At 57.4% G+C, this 21,790-nt stretch overlaps 1 protein-coding gene across 3 annotated transcripts in view; it reads left to right on the forward strand.

Moving 5' to 3' along the window:
* The first annotated feature begins 6,232 nt into the window (after positions 1 to 6,232).
* Positions 6,233 to 21,790, forward strand: part of NOS1 (nitric oxide synthase 1) — a 68,310-nt gene continuing 52,752 nt past the window's right edge. For 2 of the 3 annotated variants that reach the window (XM_039560778.1, XM_039560781.1), the window contains exon 1: positions 20,576 to 20,895. The gene's annotated coding sequence lies outside the window, so the exon portion shown is untranslated. Of the gene's footprint in view, positions 6,708 to 20,575; positions 20,896 to 21,790 lie in introns of those variants that run through there. The other variant, XM_039560779.1, reaches the window with a different exon arrangement.

Genomic DNA, 21,790 nt, shown 5'->3' on the forward strand with positions numbered 1-21,790 from the left:
TTTCTCGTGCAGTGTTTGGTGAGGTGACAGTGTATGAATTATTTATGCCAATAAAAAAAAGAAAAACAACCCAAAAAAAACAAAACACATTTGAAAAAAACCGTTGCCCTGCCCTGTGCTGCTCCGCGTCCTCTCCTCGTCGTATCCTGGGATTTTTTATCCGTGGGGGGGGGGTCTGGATGAGTCCATCAGAGCCTTGGGACCATCTCTGCCTGGTCCAGCACTGCCAAACCCCTTTTTCCCTCACTCCCACCGTGCCAGCTCCCAGCCCAGCCCTTTGGGGATTATAATTCCCAGCGAACCCTTGGATGGGAGACACAGCAGCAGAAAACCTGGGAAGTGGGCACATTATGGGCTGGCAGCAGATAAATTTCCACCCAGCTCAGCGGGTGAGAGCCAGGGGGCTGCTCCTCCGCAGCCGGGCCCCGCGGGGATGGCTGAGCCCGGTGATGGAGCACTGGCAGCTCCTGGCAGCTGCTGCTCCGCTTGTTTGCTTCTCCCACGCTGTTTTCCTGGGATGCCACCATCAATCTGCCCAGTGGCCCCTCTGGAAAAGCGGCGCCGGTGCTGGCTGCTGGGGGTACCCAGGAGACGGAGGAGAAAATCCTGGGAAGTTCACACGGTTTTCCCCCCTCTCCTTCCCTCCTCGCCGTCGCCCGAGCACTTGAAAGGTAAAATAATGACGGCTGGCCATTAATAAACCATGAACGCTCCACACTTCTCCTGTCGAGGGCTTTTCATCTTGCAGAGCCTGCAGGAGTTGGGAACCAATTAAACCAGGCTCAGCCCGGGCGGGGAGCAGGGTCAGAGCCATCCGGGAGGATTTTCTTGGGAAGGGGCTGCGCTGATGGATTCTCCCAGCAGGAGAAACGAGGGATTTGGGGGGAAAGAGCCACCACTCGATGCCCTCTCTGCCTCCCTCGCTGGGGTTGCCGCAGTGTCACCGTCTCCTGGATATGCAATAAACAGGGGCTTGCTTGGTAAATCTGGAGGGCTGCCACCAGTCTGGAGGGTAACTGGTCTGCACTGGTGTGCAACTGGGCAGCCCTGGTGACTCCAGCTCCAGGAACAGAGCCGCCGCCAAGCCCAGCACGGGGAGGCTGAGCTCGCTCCTGGCGTGTGGTTAATGAGATGCCAGCACCAGGACGGGGAGGAATGTGCAAAATATTCCCCAAACCAGCTTTAATGGCGGCTTTGGAGGATCGGGGATGCCTTTGGATCCATCCTTGCGTGGATCCGTGCGTTCGTGCGCAGGGAGAGGCACAGGAATTCGCACACGTGGCCGTCACCTCCTCCTGCCTGGAGATGAGTCACGGGCCATTAATATTTCACAGGCAAGGGATGAACGCAGCGAGTGACAGAGGAGCTCAGCCCCCAGGCCAGCAGCTCCAGCTCTCCTGTCCCTGCTGCTGGGTGAGCCCACGGCGTCATTCCCACTTGGATGCTGGTGGCGGTGTTGGCACAATCGGGATGCACCAACACCAAACAGGGCTTGCTTTGGGGTTGTGACACTTTTGGGGCCGGTTGTGATGCTGGAGATTACAAACCACCTCTGCTTCCACCAGGGAGGGTGGCTCTAGCTATGTCCCGGTGGTGTCCCAGTGCTGCCTGGGTCACCCACCCTCCCTCCAGACACACGGGGCTTGTTAGAGACACAAATCTGCCTTGATTTGTTTAATTCTCCGCCCAAATGAAGCCTTTTATTGAGCTGAACTTAAACCCTCAGCTACGCCGAGGTGCGGCCCTTAGACCTGGCCGGTGGCCACAACCTTTACTCGCCGTGGGACCCCGCGCTGTCCCCGCAGGGCTGGCCCCAGGCACCGTGGCAGCTTTGGGTTCCCCTTTCCGCTCCGGATCAGAGGAAGAAAAGGCTGGCGAGGAGCCGAGCCCGGAGCCGGGACGGTGAGAACCAGCGGTGCCCGCGGCCAGGGCTGCCGCCAGTCCCCGGGGGTGCCGGGGGAGGGCAGAGGGGGACAATCCACAGATCCTCTGGGAGCCGGGCTGGGGCTGGCAGCGGCCCCACAGCCCTGAGCCGGCCCCGGCCCATCCTGCCCGTGCCGGTCCTGCCCAGGCCGGGCTCCCTCGCGGGGCTGCGGCAGAGCCGACAATGGGGCATTGTTCGGAGCTCCGATTTATGTTTCCTCCCCAGGCTCGCCTGGGCTTTCTCAGGAGCCGCAGCGAGCACAGGGCCGGTCCTTTCTGGGGATCCGGGCTGGGCTGAGCCCCCCGCAGCCACCCCAGCACTGTCCGCGGGGGGGTCCTGCCTAGGTAAACCTCCAGCTCTTCATTAGGGCTTGATTAGCTCATTAAGGGCTGCCCTGCGCCAGAAGCGGAACGCGCTGGGCCAGCTCGAGCCTCGGGGAGAGCCCCGGGGAGCCCCGGGCAGGTGACTGCCCGAGCCCGGGCTAATTGGCCACTTGTGTCGTGGCCACCCGGCCATCCTTTAACAGGATTGTCGCTCTGAGCCAGCGCGGAGCTGATCCCGCTTTGCAGAGAGACTCGGCTCCCAGCGGGATTAATTCCAGCCGGGGGGCGGCCCCCGGGGGTTCCCAGCATCTCCGGCTCGCCCGCTGGGGAGGGGCTGCCCTGCTCCAGGTCCCCCCGCTCCTGCTGGCCCATTGCTCAGCAGATTCTCTTTCCTCACCTCTATTTTTACGCTGCCCTCGGGGACAGAAACCTGACCCCCCGTGTGCCTGCAGACACTGAGCCCCTGCCGGGCTCCCAGCGCGGGACCCTTTCCCCTCCTGGCAGCTCTGGGAAGGAGGAGAGATTCTCAATTCCCAGCTTTTTGCCCTAAACTTGACACCCGCGGCCTCCTCCGGAGAGCAGAGCCGAGCCCTGGGCAGCAGCAGGTAGAAAAACTGGCTGAAGGTTTTCCCGCGCCCCACAGAGATTTATTTATTTATTCTGGGGTTTTTGAGGACAGGGTGGCTTTCTGTGCCTGGATTGAGGGGTGGGCAGGGGGTCAGGGCACGCTGGGTGTGCTGTGAGCTCCCTGTGGGGTGGGGAAGGGTCTGGGATGCTGAAGGAAAATAATCCCACACTCAGGGTTTGTGCCTGGGCACCCGGAGGGGAGAAGTTGTCCCAGAGGGGAATTGTCCCACCGGGGTGTGGGTGACCTTCCCCAGCACCTCGGGGTGCCAGATATCACCGAGGGGCTCTGGAGAGGGTGAGGAAATCCCTGTGCCCCCCATCCTAGAGACAGCCATGGGGCAGGGGTGCTCCGTGGTACCCCCTGGCTCACTTCCAGCTGGTGGAGAAACACATTCCAGCACCCTGGAAGGCGCCAGGCGCTGTGGATGAGCCCTCGGCCTCTCCTCCCATCCTTTTTGGCCGGCAGCTCCTGCGGGGACAGCTCAGCTCCAGCCTCCTCCAGCCCCACGGCCACGGGGCACCACAGCCCCGAGCTGGGCTGGCGGCTGGAGCAGGGCAGGGCCTGGCAGCGCGTGGTTCCACGTGGGATCGCTGTCCGGGAGCGCTGGGATGCTGCAGGGAGGGGCTGGAAACCATTCCTGCCCATTTTTTCCAAGCTCCTTCTGCCAAATTCCCCCAAGCCGTGCCGCAGTGCTGGGAGCTCCCGGCGGGATTCCTGAAGGAAAATCTCGTTCCAGGAGTACTTGGTTTTCTCCAGAGGTTTTTCCAGAGGTTGCTTTGCTGGCTGCTGTGGCACGTGGGGCTCTGCTGTCCCTCTGTGTCCGGTGACATCGTGGCCTTGGCTGCTGCCCCGTGACCCGGGGGGCTGCAGGAGGCGACAGCTCGTGGACACTGGGATTGATGTCCCTGGATTGGGTTTCGGATATTTTCGGCCCTGCAAATCCCATGGGTGATAAAGCTCAGCACGATGGGTCCTTCCTCCACGTGGCCAAGCTCCCTTTTGGGATTTAACCTCCTGAAACTCTTATTCCCACCCTTCTTGCTCTGTTCATCCCCAATTCCAGCACCCTGGATGGGGATGGCTCCTTGCTCACCCCTTCCATGGGGGGGTTTGCTGCTGGAATGATCCCTCCCACGTGGGGATCAGCCCCTGAGCCCCCCCAAACCCCAAAACATTTGGCTTCTTCCCAGTTCATTTTGCATTTCCAGCAGTGCATCCATGCTTTGGGAGCAGCTAGACCACGGCTCTGCCGGGTGGGAATGGCTCTGCCATCTGGATCTCCACATCATGGATCTCCACAGGGGTGCAGGGAGGCTCCGGAGAGCTGGGAAGTGGGAGAGATGGGAATTGCTTGGTTCTGGCAGCGGGAATTCCTTGCCCCATGGCCGGGCAGACACTACCAGGGGCTCTCCCCAGGTCCCACCCCCCGGGCTTGGCTGGGAGCAAACCCTGCCCGAGGCGCCGGGAGGGAAATGGATTGATGGCCTCATTATCCCTGCTCCATCCCAGAGCTTAAATACAACACACCTGGCCCCGGGAGCTGCTCCCACGCCTCCCACGGAGCAGCACCCCGGGAGCGCTTTTCCTGGGAAACAACACCGTGGCCATCCCTGGATGCAGTGGTGAGTGGGATCCGGGCTGTGCTGGGCTGGGGGGGATGCTCCGGGCTGGATCCGCGTGTGCCAGGGGTTTGGGATGCTGCTGGATGGGGTGACATGCTCTGGGGTGGCTGTTGTGGGGAGAATTTAGGGAATGAGTGGCTGGGAAGGTTGTGCTGCGCTCCTGAAGGGAGATGGGAATTGTTGTGGATCCAAATACCGCTCTTGCTGTGGGAATAAGGGGGGAAAGGTGAAGGGTTCAAATATTTGGGAAGCTGCAAAAACCAGCAATTTCCCTGGTGGGAGCTGCGTGTTCCTGCCTGGCTGCAGCTCCAGGGTATCCATCCATCCATCCATCCCTCCACTGCTGCTGGAGATGTCCAAGCCCCTCACAAATTCAATTATAAAACCGGAAAAATGGCCTGTCCATCAGTCACAGCCCCTTTTCCTACTGCTCCCTCCTCGTTTCCATGAAGCTGGTTGGTGTGTGGGGATGGATCCTGGGAATCTGGGATTGGGAAACCCCAGCTGGGGCTTCAGAACCACTGAACTGCTCCGATGCCACTGCTGGGAGGTGGCTGCTCAAAAATCCTTCCCATGGAGACTTGTTGGTTAAATGGCGCTGGGGCAGAACAGCAGGGATGGATTCTGGCTTTGGGAAAGGAAAATTCCAGATTCAATGGCTCCCAGATGGATAAAAGTGGAGTTTGGAGCGAGGGCACGCAGGGTTCCTGCTCTCAGGAGCTGTGTCCGAGTCACCTCGGGATGGGAAGGATTGTGTGAAGTGTGGCAGGAACCTGCTCTGGAGGTGTTGACAGCAGCGATGTGACACCCAAAACTATTTTTATTTGATTTGATTTGGCTCCTCGGAGCTGAACTGAGGCTTTTGGGCAAGAGAGCCACGGCCGTGTTGGTGCAATGGGCGGGTCAAGCTCATTTCTCCCTGCTCGGGGCTCTCGTTGGGGTTAAAATCTCTTCAGTTTAAAGAAAAATTGTTTCTGGGGATGTTCAGGGGCTTTGCAGCAGAACCTGATGCTGAACTGAGGTGCAGCTCATCCTGCTGGGTGGACGCTGGATGGGACAATTGGAGGGGACAGCGACAACGGGGTCCCCGGAGATGATTTAATCTCCAAGGTCTCCTTTAATTAATGCAGCAGCCCTAATTGTTCGGGCACGCCTGACTTTGCAGCACACGGGGCGCTGAGGTCGCGGTGAGGAGCCTGGATGTGCCTTTCTGCTCTCCCTCCCTTTGGAGCCGAGAAAAATCAATGGAAAACCCTTCCAAACGCCGGGAGAGCGCCGTTATCTCCCGATCAACCTCAAACAAAATCCCACTGCGGCGTCAAGGACTCCTTGCCCGCTCCGCTGGGGGTGGGTTAAAAAATCAACCTTTCCTTACAGACGGATAAAATTCCTGTGGTTTAGGGCAGAAAGGCCTGGCCTGGCCCGGCTGGGGGGTGGGAACGCCCTTTTCCCTGCTCTGCACCTTTGGGAAAAGCATTTTGGGGAAGGGAAAATCCCGACCGCCCGTGCCCGCGGCCCTGAGGGGCTGCTGGGCTCTGCCTGCTTTTCCCGTGGGTTGGATGTTTGGAACCGAACCCCGGAGCGTCTCCCATGCTCGCCCTCCTTCCCAACCCCCAGTCCCCCTAAACGCCCGAAACTCGTCTGGAAGCTGTGGTTATGCAGGCGTGGAGCAGCTTCCAGCTGGGGAGATTAAAAGTTACTGAATAACCCAACTCCTCCGCCAGCCGCGGTGGCCGCGGGGGCTGCGGCCGGTGCCAGGTGCCCAGTGCCCGGCGGGCATTCCGGTCACCCCCAAGGCATCAGCGATTTCCCCCCGTCCCAACCCTGGCGAGGCGCAGGGGATGTCCCGGCTGGGCCGATGAGCAGGGTGAGAGGACAAGGACACAGCCGGACCCGACGAGGGGCAATGCCACCGTGGGAAAGCCGGCGGGGAGCGCGCAGCCGGCTGGGCACGGCTCACGCAGCCCTCCCGCAGCTCCAGCGCCGGCTGAGCCCTTTTCCTGCCGCTGCCCAGCGCCTCCTCCCCTGGCTCCGGCCAGCCCCTGCCTCTGGGCGAGCCATGGCCTCGGTGTGTGCCTTTTGTTTGCTCTTCCTTTCGGGACCCGGAGCCCGGGGCGGAGGGAGCGGGGCCCCGGCCAGGCGGCAGCTGCGGCGGGGGCGAGCGGGGCGCGATGCCCCGGTGGCCTCTCCGCGGCTCTCTCCGGACACAAGTAAGGCTGGGGGCGGCGGGGACACGCCGTGGGGGTGGCTCTGCGCGGCCCGGAGAGTGGGAATGGCTCTGGTTGCCAGCGAAGCGGGAGTCGCAGTTTTCCAGGATGGTTTGTTCGGGATGGGATCGGGGGGGTCTGTTCATCTCCCTGCTGGTCTCTCAGCCTGGGAATCCCAGGGGGATCATTCCCAATCTCCAACCCTCTGCCTGCTCCACCTGTTCCTCGCCTTGGACGCACCTTTGGCCCTGCCGGGGTGGGCTGGGGATGCCGTCAGCACCCGGAGCAGGTCGGCAGCTCCCTCCTGGCTGGGGTCTGCAGGACCCTTTTAGGCACCGACAGCCTTAAAAGCCCCTCCCAGGTCCACCTTGCTGCGCCTGGGGGACCTTCGGCGTCTCCTCCGTGCCACGGGCTGGCAGGGCCGTGCTCTGCTTTGGGTAAAGCACAGCAGATTTCGGGCACCTGCAGGGATGTGGGGTGCGGCTGTGGGGAGGGGAGGAGGAAAAACATCCAGAGGGGAAGGGAAGCATCTCCTGCGGGGAGGCGTGCGCTCCTTCCTCCAGCACGGAGCTCATCCTGCGAACTGCGTCGGCACCGCAGCTGCTCCGGCTTCCTGGGAAGTCCTATTGATGCCAAAGCAATCCTGGAGAAGGAGGGGGAATGACTAAAGTTATCCGCGGCCGTGTGCGGCTGCAGATGCGGGGGTCCTTCCCCCCCTTCTCCCTGTTTTTTCGGGGAGGGGTTCCGAGCCTGTGATCAAAAGCTGGAGCTGGCGTCCATCTGCTTCTGACAACCTGAGCGCTCGCTGGCAGCTTCTGCATTCAGAGCCTTGAATTCCTCAATAATTAGGGGAGTTTTTTCCGAAAAAAATCCCCATCTGGGCTTTTTCATGATGGGAATGAAAAGCCAAGGTGGGTGTGGGAGGGGGCAGGTGGATTTTCAGCCCTAGCAACCCAAATCTTGAAATATTACATCAGCAGCGAAGAGGTGTAATTAAGTAGGAAACAAATGAGCCCAGCTAATCTGTTTTGCTTGTTTGAGCTTAGCGGAGTGCAGAAAACAAACAGAGGCTGAATGATGAATGAGACTTCTTTTTATTTATTTTTTTAAAGGGTTTTTCTTTCCCCGAGCCCCGAGGGGGGGTTGGGATGTGGGTCAGGAAACGCGGCCGCTCTCCCCCGCGGCTCCGAGGTCACCCGGACGTGGCAGCCGCGGCTCTGCGCCGCCGCTCGCCCGGTCCTGCCTTTAATTGCCCGCTCTGCCAAGCCGGGCTCCCTTGGACGCCTTCCCGGAGGGATGGGGATGGATCCCCGCTCTTCCCCGCGCCTGGGGTGGCATCAAAGCCGCGGCCCCGCGGGTCGCCGCGCGAGTGCCCTTTAACGGGGCACTGCCACCTCAGCCCGCCCTCCGCAGCGCCAGGAGCTCCCGCAGGTCCCCGGGGCAATCGCTCGGCGCTGGGGTTTCTGCAGGGAATTGTTGCTTTTTGGGGCACCCTTGGGTGCCAGAAGTGGGGGAGGCTGCACGGGGGACCCCCCAGCCTCCTCCCCGCCCTCCGGCTGTCACCCCACGAAGGACAGGGGGACACGGCCCTGGCCGTGAGGCTTTCACAGCTCTTTAAACACCCCGGAGGGCTCCAGCAGCTTGAATGTGTCCCCGCTCGCTGCCCCGATTCCCCCGGCGGGGGCTCGCGGGCTGGGGCTGCTTTGGGGGCTGGCTGGGGTTTGGGATTGTTTTCTCGCCGCTCTCGGGCGCTGTCGGGCTCCGGCAGTGACACGAGGTGCCAGGAGCAGATGGCAGCCATCGGCCGGGCCGGCTCTCAAATCCCTGCGGCTTCTGGCCACCGTGCTGGGCAGCGGCTCCTCGTAACCCCCTCGCTCCCACGCTGCTCTCTGGGAAAAAAATGGGGGGTTTTGGGCCTCTCCGTTGAGTATTTTGCATTTAAGGCCAGGAGTTTCTCGTTGCTGTCTCTGGTGTGATGCCCTGAGCTGGGGATGGCAGGGGAAGGAGTTTGTGGGTCTGAACCGCTGCCCATCAGTCAGTGGTGACAACGACCACCCCACCGCCCTCCTGCCAAACCTTCCAGAAATGGATTTAAAACCAGAAGAAATGAGCGGCTTTTTTGGCCTCCGAGAGGGCAGGGGGCTGCGCCACAGCCACGGCTGGGTGGGAACGGGGAGCCCGGGAGGGCTGTCCCTGTCAGCATGCGGGGTCACCGCGGGATGAGGAGCCTGAGCTCCTTCTTGCCCCAAAATCACACGGCAGAGGAGAAGCTCCCCAAATGGGAGAGCCCCAAAACGCTGCACGGCAGAGGAGAGCCGCTCCCAGTGCGCCCGTCCTGGGCACAGCGTCCCCCCAAATCCCCCCTCGCTCGGTCCTGCCCCTTTGAAGCCTCCTCGATGGGGCTGTGCCCCACCAGCAGCACCCCCAGCCCTGCCCAGCCCCCCCTGTGCCCTCCCTCCCCTCCCACCCCGGAGCGGCCGGGAAATTGGGAAGCGGCCAAAATGAAACAAGTTTTCCCCTTCCCTCCTGGGTGACAATTTCAGCCCCGCGGGAGCTCGATGGCCACCAGCCAGCTCCCGAATCCACAGCCCCGAGGGGAGCAGCAGCCCCTGCCTCCCGCCAGAGCCAGCACAAGCACTTCTGTTGTTATTATTACAATTATTATTCTATTTCTTGTCAATTCTGTTTCTCCTCGGCGAGGGAAAGGCTGGAGCGATTTATTCGCGGGCGTTGCAGTGGCTGCCTGGTTTCAGCAGCGCTGCCTCTTCTCTCTCCGAGCAATCAGAGCAGCTCTGGAAGAGAAAATTGAGCAACTCGGGAGCGGGCGGTGTCTTCCTCGCCGAGCGAGGCTGTTTATCCTCCTCGTTTGGGCTTCAGCGGAATAAATTTGCCAGACAACAATGATATTACCCTCGTCTCAAAGACTTTATCAATTTGCAGTTGTCTCTCCGCTGATAGTTTTTTATTGAGCTGTCTGAGATGATTTCCAAAGAGAGGACTGCAATTTCAACTATTAAGTAATTTGGGAGAGCAATTAGTGTGAATCTGGAAACTCCCTGTGTTGCTCCTGAGTAAATCAACCTCTCTGCGAGAGCGGTGCTGAAAGAGCCTGGGCTGATTTATGGAGAAGGGAGGGGGTTTGGCCAGGGAAAGAACAAGGAGAGAGATCCTCGCCTGGAAAACTTTAATACTTTGGTGATGCCGTGGTTCAGAGGGTGCTGGGGACTCGTGGGAGCTGGGATTTGCTCCAGGGGCGTCCCCTCCGTGCACCCCCTCTTCAGAAGGATTCTCCGCTGCCTGGAGAGGTCCATGTTTTGCTTCTGCCTTGGTTCTCCCAGGGATGGGATGGAGAGGAGGGATGGAAGGGATGGGGGCAGGGAGATGAGGGAAGGCAGAGGAGATTCCATTTCCTCTCCTGGCCCAGGATTCCATGGGACTGGACAAGGCTCATATCTCCCAGATTTGAACTGGGAGAGGGTTGATTTGGATGAGATACAAGGAAGGTGCTTTTTAGGATGAGGGTGGTGAGATGTGGCTGCCCCTGGATTCCTGGCAGTGCCCAAGGCCAGGCTGGACATTGGGGCTCGGAGCACCCTGGGACAGTGGAAAGTGGCCCTGCCCATGGCCGGGGTGGGATGGGATGAGCTTTAAGGTCCCTTCCCACCCAAACCAATCCAGGATTCCATTCTCTGACACTACAGGACTCTGTCCAAGGCCTGGCTTAAGTGAGGTCTCACAGGAGCTGCTGTTCCTGATCCGCAGCACCGTTCCCCTCTCCCGGGAAGGGATCAGCTCCACTGGCCATGATTTCCACCTGATAAATCCCTGCTGGCAGCTCCCAGTGCCTGCCACATCCCTCACGGGTGGGATCGGCTCCCAGGAGGATTTGCTCCATCATCCCTGCTGGATGACGGGTGACATCTCCCTTTTCCCTGGGCTCGGGGAGCTCCCCTGGTCCCCAGCATCACCCAGGGGCAGGAGCAGCTCCGTGAGGGCAGAGCCAGAGGGGTGAACCATCCCAGCCCTCCTCTCCTGCTCCAAGGTCATCCCAGGGAAGGTGTTCCCGGCTGCAGCAAGCACAAGCCTGGAGAGCCTCCAGACGGCCGCTCCTGTTCGGAGCTTTTTCCCAGTGGCCGCCGCTTCCCCCTCCGAATCCCTCCGTAATCCACTAAGGGACCTCACATCTCCCTTTCTTTCTCCTTCTTTTTTCTGCCCCTAAAACAATTAGCTTGGCTCAAACCCTCTGCAATCCATCAATTAATACGAGCTGCGGCAGTAAATTAAAGGGAAACAGGAACAGCTATGCTGGGATTAGGTCACTGAAACTATAAACTTTGGAACAAATCAGATTTCCTTGGGAAGGGAAATGGACAGCGGCGATATGTCAAGCCCTGAGATGAGACAGGCTCGGAGCAACTTTCCAGAGTCTCCCGACTTGGCCGCTGGATGCCAGAACTTCTTCCCCAGGGGAAGTTTTGGGTTGCCAGACCCCGTGGCTGCTGCTGGAGGCTCGGATGGCCAAATAAACAAACAAGGAGAGAGGGGAAACGGGAAAGGGGTGGGGACGAAGCCGCAGGGACGCTCTGGGTGTCAGGAGCTGCTGCCCCCTTCTCCCCCGGCGTGATGCTCTGGGTTGTCGTGCCCTGCTGAAAGGTCGGATTTGCCCATTCCCAGTTCTCCCAGTGCCATTCCTGTCCTGCCAGTGGAAGGAGGGAGCGGTGCTGGGAATGGTGCTCAGGGGGCCCTGCAGAAGGGCCGGGGGGAGGCAGGGCACTCACAGCTCTGGGCCAGCTCAGGGAAAAGGGGATGAAAACCCTCCCCAAAGCCACGGTGAGGGGTACCACGGGGATTTCTGGGCTGAGGGAATGAGGTCCTTGGGCTGGAGCTCTGGAAGGGCTCAGGCTGCCCCTTCCCTGCCCATCCTCGCTGCTGGACAGGGGTCATCTGTCCTCCCCTCTCCAGGGAGGATCCAGCTGTGCTGGAAGGTCTGGAGCAGGGATTTGCACCCTCCCGGCAGGACAATCCCAGCCCCTGTGCTCCCATGAGCTCCAGAAACGCCTCGTCCCTTCTGGCCTCAGTTCTTGGCTTCAGGAGCTGCTGCGAGCTGAATTCCAGAGTGTCCGTGAGGGAAACTTCCCCTGCTCTCTGCATCCTCCCTCCCTCCCTCCTCCCTTCCCACAGTCTTCACCCCAGGCTTTGCCCTCCGGGATCCCTGCTGCCTTCACGGGGAGCTCCCTGGCGCCCTTCGAGCCCAAACTCCTCTTGCTGCTGCCCCCAGCACTTAACCCCTGCCCACACAGCGATTCCAGGGCCAGCCCATCCCTGCAGCTCCAGACGAAGTCTTGTTAACGCTGGAAAACCTTGGCTGGAACAGCGTGGGAGCTGCAGGGCTCATCCCTGAGAAAAACAACCCACCCTGGCCTTTCATTTCCTCCTAATGCTGCGTCTCAGCCATCCCCAGCTCGTTCAGAGCATCAAAGGTGGGAGCGCCGGGGCTGTGGGGGCTCCAGCACCTCCCGGGGCTCCCACCCCGCGTGGGGTCCGTGGGCATGGTCCTCAAGGAGCTCCATGGGGTGGGGAATCTGCCCTGGTGGAATTCGGGAAAACCGGGAAATAAATTCACGTTTTAACGGGAACCATCGGTTTATAACAGCGCAGGAATGCCGGGGGAAATGGAGCTGCTGCTCCCTGGATGGAATGGGGTCAGCGTCCCCAAAACCTGTTCCGTGATGGTTCCCCACAAACGCAATCTGCAGCCTGAAGCACTCTCTCGGGATGGAGCAGAGAGGGTGGAGCAGAGTGGGGACACCAGGCCAGGCTCTGAAATCCCTGCAGGGAGGGGAATTTGACGGGACCCTGGAGCTGATAAAGCTCAGAGCAGCTCTCACACGAGGGATGAACTCTCCAGGGGTGAATTCAGTTGATTTTAGCCTAATTATAATTAACACCCCCCTTCCATCCCAGAGTTATCCACCCCAAAAGTGTGGCCACCCCTTGCTGAGAACACACTTTGTATTTTATTTTATTATTATTATCAGTAGTAGTAGTAGTATTATATCAATTTATTTATTATTATTTCTTAATTATTATTACCATTTATTATTACTATTTACTATTGCAATTTATTATTACCATTTCTTGTTACCATTTATTATTACTATTTATTATTACCATTTATTATTACTATTTACTATTACAATTTATTATTACCATTTATTATTACTATTTATTATTACCATTTATTATTACTATTTACTATTACCATTTATTATTACCATTTACTATTACTATTTATTATTACCATTTATTATTACCATTTATTATTACTATTATTGCTATTTATTATTGTCGATAGATCCCACTCCGCGTGTGCTGAAGGATTATCCCGAGGCAGACTCGGGGGCTCGGATCTTTGGGTGCGTTTTTGCAGTGGGTGGCAACCCTTGAACCTCAACCCTTCAATTAACGTGTGCATTAATTATGTCGTTTCCTAACCTGGCAGCGTGGGCCCCGTGGGGAACGCGCTCGGATAAAAGCATGGAGATCTGGGAAGGGTCTCTCTGTGGGTTTTGGGGTGTCCCTGGACACCCTAAATGGGTCCTGCCCCGATCCAGAGGCTGCTCCATGGAGAGTCCCCACAAAGTGACCACAGGGAGCGACCCCAGAGCTCTCGGCTGTCCTGGGGCCCTGCCGGACAAAGGGGTGCAGGGAATAAATCCCCCTTTTTCCCATGAAAATTGGTGCAGTCAGCAGAGGAGGGATGGGGTGAGGATGAGGAGTGATGGAGTAAGGCCACGAGAGCCCAGGCTTGGCCAACTTGGTCAAAAAACGTCCTGTTTTAGTAATTAATAGGAGTATTCTTACTTTATAGGAATATTCTATGGTAGGAATTTAATAGATTAGGAATTTCATGGGAATATCCCAATTCCTTTTGATTAAACCTCTCCCTCCTCTGAAAAACAGACAGTCCAGGCGAATCCTGCTCCTGAGTTTCTCGTTCTTTTGCCCACTTTTCCTGGTTCTAAGTGGGGATGGGGGTGGGAGGAGCAGGGAGGTTTCAGCCTCACTGAAGCCAAAGCTGCTCTGGGCTGTTCTGGCCCAGCATCATTTGGTGTTTTCCTCACCTTCTCCTCTGGATTAGATTTTCCCACCCTCTTAGCAAGAGCTGATGCCAGGAATTGGCGTGTCCAACCAAAAACCGCGCAGACTCCAAGACTGATGCCAGGAGAAGCTGAAGCAGCTTCCAGGAGCGGCACTTGTGGGATCCAGGGTGTTCCTGGTGTGTCCCACATTGACCTCCCCAGTTCACACCACTGCGGGGGAATGGACAGGTCGAGACAGCAAAGCTGAGTGGGATTTGCAGCTGGAGAAGCTGGGGTAACTCTGGGATAACTCTGGGATAACTCTGGGGTAACTCTGGGATAACCTCTGCTGGCAGTGCCCACCTTCACACCAACAAATCCTTCGGCTCCCCTCAATCTTCCCTTCCCTGCATCCACCTGAATCGTGGTTTTCTGTGGGGTTTTTTTGGGGTTTTTGGGGCAGGGAGATGCCTGCAGGGAGAGCGGGAGGTTCAGACACCGGCTAATCCTGTTAGGAAGCCAGTGGTTATTGCAGGGCTTCCAGTGGGACCTGCTAAATGAACTGTAATTCTGTAATGAGATTTCCTTTTCCCGGCCAGACTAAATGTTCTTGGCCACTGGGAATAAGAGGTCGGGGAGAGAGGCGGGGGGGAAGAAGGAAAAAAATAAAGAGAGAGCAAGAAAAAGAGGAGGGGGAGCCTGGTTCAGCCTCCTCTCTCTTGGTTTCACCGAAGGTTTGAGGAGCTCTGGTTCTTGTGGCTCATTCCTGCACCGGGGAGAGAAGCTCGGGGCCAGAGGCTGCCCTGAGATGTCCCAGGATGGGACCCTGAGAGCAGGAAAAGCACCTCTGAGGTGGTGTTATCACTCCAGAGTCTGGAGAAGGTGGGAGAGGCTTCTTAGGAAGGGGAAACAGGGAGACCGGAGAACAGCCTCTGGAGAGGCAGGGATTTCTTTGTGGGAGAGTGGAATTAACACCGAGAGGCGTCCAAAGGGGGGTTATTCTGGTTTGTAACTTCAGCAGGGAAAAGTCAGCAGCCTCCTGATGTGTGGTCATCCTCGGGGCTGGGGCAGCTCCGATCCTGTCCCGGTTCTTCCCTGGGACACCTTTGGCACTGGAGTGAGGCCAGGGCAGAGGAGAATGTGACCCCTGGCCTGGGCAAACTGGGGGGTTCAGGTGAAAATCCAGGGCAGGGATTGGGGTCAGCTCAAAGATCATCAGGACCCTAAATCCCATCCCATTCCAGACACCTCCCACTGTCCCAGGCTGCTCCAAGCTCCAATGTCCAGCCTGGCCTGGGACACTGCCAGGGATCCAGGGGCAGCCACAGCTGCTCTGGGCACCCTGTGCCAGGGCCTGCCCACCCTCCCAGGGAACAATTCCTGCCCAATATCCCATCCAGCCCTGCCCTCTGGCACTGGGAAGCCATTCCCTGGTCCTGGCCCTCCATGCCTTGTCCCCAGTCCCTCTCCAGCTCTCTGGAGCCCCTTTGGCCCTGCAAGGGGCTCTGAGCTCTCCCTGGAGCCTTCTCCTCTCCAGGTGAGCACCCCCAGCTCTCCCAGCCTGGCTCCAGAGCAGAGGGGCTCCAGCCCTTGGAGCAGCTCCGTGGCCTCCTCTGGACTCCTCCAGCAGCTCCAGGTCCCTCCTGTGCTGGGATCCCACTGGATGCATCTCTCCCACACTCCCAGTACCGGTCCCAGCGATGCCCCAGTGCAGTCCCAGTCTCTGCCATTCCCACTCCCTCCTCCCTCCCCCATCCGCTCGCGGGTGTCCCCAGACTTCCCAAATCCGTCTCTTTTCACTCTGGCGTGCGAAGCCTCCCTGGGGAGCAGAGTGGGGCTGGGAATGCTCCGTGCAGCCCGAGGAGCAGGGAGAGATCCAGCATTTTGTACCAGCCCCTTTCTTGCTCCATCCCGGTCGTGTCCGGGGTTTGTTCCTTTCCTTCCTGGTCTCTCTCGCTCGGATTTTGTCTCTCTCGGCGGCAAACAGGAGCTTTGGTTTGGCCGCCCCAGGCGGCTGGCATTGGGGTGAGAGTTTGCCAGCCTCCCCCTGCTCCTGGTGGTCCCATGGAACCCCTGCCTCTCATCCAGCAGCCACGTGAGGAACAACAGGGAAGTGCTGGGATATTTTTATTTTTCCCTTGGAAGTTCGGCCCCGGGGGTGCTGCGAAGCTGGGGGCTGACCCTGATCCTTTGCTTCCCATTTTTAAAATGGAAATTGGGGAGGAATTGGTTGTTTTCCAGCCTTTCATGGGGCAGTGCTTGGCTGGCCTGGTTATTTGTGAGGTTGTTTTTCCCGTTTTACTGCATTTTTACCTCCAATCCCTCCCCTGGGCTGCATGGATGGGCACCTCGCAGCTCCCAACTTGCCAGCCCTTTTCCAGCCCATCAGCTGCTCCTGCTGCAAAACGCCCTGGGATGAGGAGGGGAAAATAACATTGCTAAAAATAACATAACAGAAAAAAATAAAAATAAAATAACATAAAATAACATTTAAAAAACATAAAATAAAATAAAATGAAATAAAATGAAATAAAATAGCATAACATAAAATAACATAACATAAAATAACATTTAAAAAAAACATAAATGAAATGAAATGAGATAAAATAAAATAAATAACATAAAAATGAAATAAAATAAAATAAAAAACATAACATAACATAAAATTTAAAAATAAATAAAATAAAATAACATAAAATAACATTTTAAAAACCCACAAAATAAAATGAAATAAAATAAAATAAATAACATAAAATAAAAAAAAATAAAATAAAATAAAAAACATAAAATAACATAACATAAAATTAAAAAATAAAAAAAATAACATAACAGAACATAAAATAATAAAATTAAATTAAAAATGGAGTGTTTTGGATGCTGGCTCTCCTGAGCACCTCTCCTCCCTCCTGTTCCTGATTCTTCCAGAAAAACATTGTGGGGCTGGGTCTGTCCAGCCTGTGGGGCTCCACCCTCCCACCCAGGCTTTTCCCCAGGAATATTCCAGCCTGGAATGAGCCATCCCCAAGAGCTGGAGGGCGTTAAGGTGCAAGGAAAGCCTGGAAATCAAACCAGGTGGGGCCCCTGCCGTGTTTTCCTGGCATGGAGAGCCAGGATATCCCAGGATTTCACCTCCTCCTGCTGCGAACTGACCCGGATCCAGGTCCGGCCTGTGGGATCGGGGAGATCTGTGCGTGCCCAGCATGGAGTCATGGAATGATTTGGGATGGGAGGAACCTCACAGCTCATCCCGTTCCACCCACCCTCCGCTATCCCGGGTGCTCCAAGCCCCGTCCAGCCTGGCCTTGGACACTTCCAGGGATCAGGAATGCTGTCCCTGCCTAGGATTTATCCATGGCTGGAGGAAAACATCTTTTAGTCCCCCCCAAAAGCAGCTGTTTGGGATTTCTGGGCAGCACTTCCACCCTTGGTGGAGTTGCCACCACCCTCCGGATGTATCCAGAGGGGGAAATCCTCCGGATTTTAAACACAGGCACAATCTCCCTTCTCCAACAGCACCAAGATTTTGGAAGGTTTTGGGGAACTTTCTTTTTGGGGATCCCTTTGGTGTCCCTTTCCTATGGGAGCAGGGCGCATCCAGCCGAGCTTTATCCCTCTGCCTCATCCTGACAAATCCCGCTAAATTCAATGGGAGACCTCAGAAATAGGATGGGTTTGGGAGCTGTGGGAAGAGGGTGGCTGGAATGGGTGGGATAACTACAGGGAGCTGCGATTTGGGCTGAAATCCACCTGTGGGATCTCACAAGGGCATGTCAGGGATGCTTTGGACAAAATCTCCATCCACCTCATTAGAGATCCCAACCCTGCGCAGGGATGGGGTGCCCAGTGCTGGAGGGGCTCCCGGGGTGACCCCAGTGAGCTGCTGAGCCCCAGTTCCCCCCCATAACTGGGACCAGTCCTGCTCCCAGGAGCCCGGAGTCCCAGGGGCTGCACATGGGGCGGGATTTGGCTGTTGAACCTCTCCCAGGTGAACCCCTGAGCTGTGCCTGGAGGTGGCCAAAAAGCCGAATGCTGAGTTTTAAAATCTTTTTTGGGGCCTGGCGTATCCAAACCTGCTGCTGGGGCTCTGTGCTGAGCTCTCCTGGCCGGGCTGGCGTTTGTTGGCTCAAAGCAGAGTGGGTTAGGACAGGGTTTCCTTCTCTTGGCTGGGAAGGAGCTGTTAAACACCTTCAGATTCCAGCAGTTTCAGTATCCCATAAAAGCCGTGCCAGAAATAAATCCAAATTCCTGGAACAGCACCTGCAAACCTCTCCTCAGTTGGTGGGAAGGCTGAGCAGAGGGTTTTTGTCAGGTTTGGGGAAGAAAAGGGGGGAATTCCCACAGCTTTGTCTCTTGAGTTCTTGTTTGTCCCCCCTTTTTTTTTGGGATTTGGGCTGGGAAAGATCCACGGCAGCTGTTTGGAATCAGCCAAATGGGGCTGAGTTAGAGGTGAGCCTCACTCAAGGCTTTTTTGTTGTTATTGTCATTATTATTATTATTTTGCTGGGCTGTATTTGGGGCTGGGATTCACCTTCCCCCCCGTCACCTTCTCCTTGCTCTTTGCTGCTCCGTCCCGGCTGGAAGAAGCCAGGATATGGAATCATGGAATGGTTTGGGTGGGAAGGGACCTTAAAGCCCACCTCATTCCCATGGGCAGGGACACCTCCCACCATCCCAGGCTGCTCCGACCTGGCCTTGGACACTGCCAGGGATCCAGGGGCAGCCACAGCTGCTCTGGGAATTCCATCCCAGCGCCTCCCCACCCTCCCAGGGAACAATTCCTTCCCAAAATCCCACCTCACCCTGCCCTCAGGAGGGGCTCACCGCTGTCTCCTCCCTGTGGGGTGCCTGAATTCCCTGTTTTATTGAGGTGGGAGCAGGGAACTGGAGCCTCCTCCCACCCCCACCCTGCGGGGCTGCACCGAGGGGCTTTGCTGCTGCGGGGTGGATTATTTTTGTCCTATTATTTTTGCCTCCTTGCTCCTCTTTAGAAACGAAGGACTCGGCAGCAGCTGTTCCCGTGCTTTTGGGTTTGCTTTGTGCTGGTTTTTGCAGCGAGGGCTCTGCAGATTTGCCTTACCAGGCTCGTCAGGCTGCTCCAGCCCTCGCCTCTCCTCCCCGGCCCTTTTTACCCACAGCCCCGGCTGACGCGGGGCCCTTTCCTGCGCTCGTCACCACCCACCCCGAGGTCCTCCAGTGAGAACTTTTCACTTCAGATTAAGGATTCGGAGCTTTTCAAAAGAGTCTTTAACCTACAGCCCTCAGAAATGTGTCACCTCATTGGGAAAAAACCCCCACTAATTTAAATCTCTGAATTTCCTGTTTAAGGTTGACTCGAGAGTGATTTTCCTGGTTTGCAGCTATGCCAAGAACGGATCTAAAGGTTCAAAGGGGCCGATCGGGGGGCCCGATCCCACTGGAAAAGGAGCGGACTGGAAATAGGGACTCAGATGGCACAAAATCCTGGGAACTGGCTGGTTTTAGCTGGCTTTAATGATCTCGATTCTGCTGATTCCAGTGGAGCCGCGGAGCTCTGCTGCTGCTGCTGCTGCGAAGCATCTGCCCCGAAACTCCAGCTGCTGGGGATGGCTCAGCTCACACACTCGTGCTTCAAAACAGGGTTTGCATCTGAATAACCAAGGAGTGTCTCGAGCCCCTTTTCAGGCTGCCAGGCGAGGTTTTAAAGCAGGGTTTTTTAAAAATCTGAATTACACCCCGGGTTTACAAGGAGTCCTTGAACTTTGGGGCGTTTGTCAGCCCTTCAGCACGTCCTTAAAATGATAATGAGAGCAGTTCGGGTTTTGATGGGAAGGTGGTGGGGCTTGGGGCTGGAGGAAATGTGATTTTGAAGGGAGAGGGTTCATATTTTGAAGTAGAATTTTAAAAGAAACGCGAGGGAAGACAGACGGGTCCTTCCCTGCCCTGTAACAGCGATGAAACATGAATTCATCCCCCTGGAATTTCTTGTTTGTGTGCTCCCATAATCTCATTTCTTTGGTGTCTGTATGAAGCTCGAGATAGTTGAATGCCAGGAGCCAAATTCTCTCGGACTAATATCTTTTTATTAGATTTGCTGCGTGCGTGTGCGCCCACGTGTGAGAGAGAGAGATCGCCCTTCATCGCCCACCTCGTGCCCTCGGCAGGGGGAGAGGAGCTCCCGAGGAATCCTTCCAGCAGCGTTTCCCAACTCTGACCCCCCAGGGCGGCGAGGTTTGGGACATAAAACTGGCTTTTGGTGGGGTTTGCAGGTGTCTTGTTGGATACTGGGCTTTGTGCTGGGAGATTTCTCGTTGTCACAGCTCCGCCTGGTCGCAGAGGGCTGTGACAGCTTCTGGAAGTGGGGGGCAAAGAGCTCCCACCCCAAAAATGTCACGGGGATGGACAAGCTGGGAGCTGGCCCCGGGATGTTTCAAAAGCGAGCTGCCCTGGCCGTGAACTCCCAGGTTTTAAGGATTTGATCAAAGCCCAGTTTTGCTCCAAACCTGGCTTTGATGAACCCCCGACCTTTGCCCCGTGCAGGGGGGACGATGCCAGAGAATCCCCCGAGCCCGCAAAGAGGGGATTGCGGAGGGGCCAGCGGCTCCCAGCCGTGGTGACGGTCACAGCAACCCTTCCCCAGCCCGGCAGAGCGCCCGGGACTTCCCAGGCTGTGCCGGGGGCTGGGGAAAAGGAAAGAGCGAAGGCTCACTGCCACCTCCAGGCAAAGCCCAGCATCGGCGCTCGCTCTAAACTGGAGCACAGACAGACAATCCTGGGATTTGTCCCAAATCGCCGCATTGGCAGTGCCAGACCCCCCATCAGCTGGTGCGCGCGTGTGCGCGCGGTTCCGCGGCTCCGAAAGCTTTAGTACAAATATGTTCAGCCCTTGCTTTAGTCCGCGGGCTTTAATCCCCCGCACGCATTTCCAGCCGCGTGGAAATAGCAGCCCAGTAACTCCCGAGCCGCGGCTGCCGGGGAGATTGTGTGTGTGATCCGTGCCGAGGCCACGGGTTCCTGAGGATCTTAGGGACAGCCGAGCATCCTGAGCGGCACATTCCCGGCGGATCCCAGCGGGCTGGGAGCTCCGGCTGAGGGATCCAGCTCCAGCTCCTCGGCACGGTCCCCAGAGAGAGGTGGGTGAGGGAGAAGGGCGGCAGGAGAGGGGGAAGAGCGAGATTGGCGGGGTGGGAAGGAAACTTGGGCGTTAAATGCTGGGTTTATGTTTGGTTTCTATCCCTAACCTCTGGCAGCATATGGCCGGCAGCGAGCGGCGCTGAGCGGCTTCCAGAGGAGAGGGGGAACCGGGCAGCAGCGCTGTGAGGGGCAGGGAGGCGGCTCTTCCCTCTCCCGAGCAGTTTTGGAGGACAACTCGCCAGGCAGCGCCGCTTGAATTTGCTCCCAGCTGTGGGAAAGGGGGAAGCAACTTGTATGGACGGGAGTGGCTCGGCTGGGCTGGGAATGGGGGGGCTTCTCCAGAGCTGGGGGCTGCTCCCTGGGGCTGCCCAAGGGGGATGAGGCGGGACGACAGGGACACGTTCCCTGGGGAGAAATCCTGTCCCCAGGCGCTTTTTGCTGGAGGGAGGAAGGTGCAGCCCTTTGCTGTCGCACCGGCAGCCGTGTCGGGAAGGGGCTCGCTGGTGCGGGTGTGCTGGGGAGGGGCTCGCTCCACCTTCCCCATTCACAGCCCAACCTCTGCCTCCTCAGTTGTTTATGAGCCTCCAAGCCTTCCCTTCCCGGCTGACTCACGGCTTCCAGCTGGAGGGAAAGGCTACCTGGGGCTCCTCCCTGGCGCAGGGGGAGCACAGGACACGCACAGGCCGCCGGCTCCCTTCCAGCAGGGACACTTCGCTCCTGGCTCACCCGGATTTCCGGGCAGCAGCAAAGCTCCAGATGATCCCAAACCGAGCGTTGTCCCACTCGGTTTCCCGGGGGGAAGGAGGCGCTGCCGTGCCCTGTGGGGATGTGGCCCAGGGATGAGCAGGGCTCTGTTCCCTGGGATTCTGGGTCGGTTCTTGGGCTGGGATCCCG

This window comes from Corvus cornix, chromosome 15 (assembly GCF_000738735.6).
Source record: "Corvus cornix cornix isolate S_Up_H32 chromosome 15, ASM73873v5, whole genome shotgun sequence".
Taxonomy (NCBI): domain Eukaryota; kingdom Metazoa; phylum Chordata; class Aves; order Passeriformes; family Corvidae; genus Corvus; species Corvus cornix.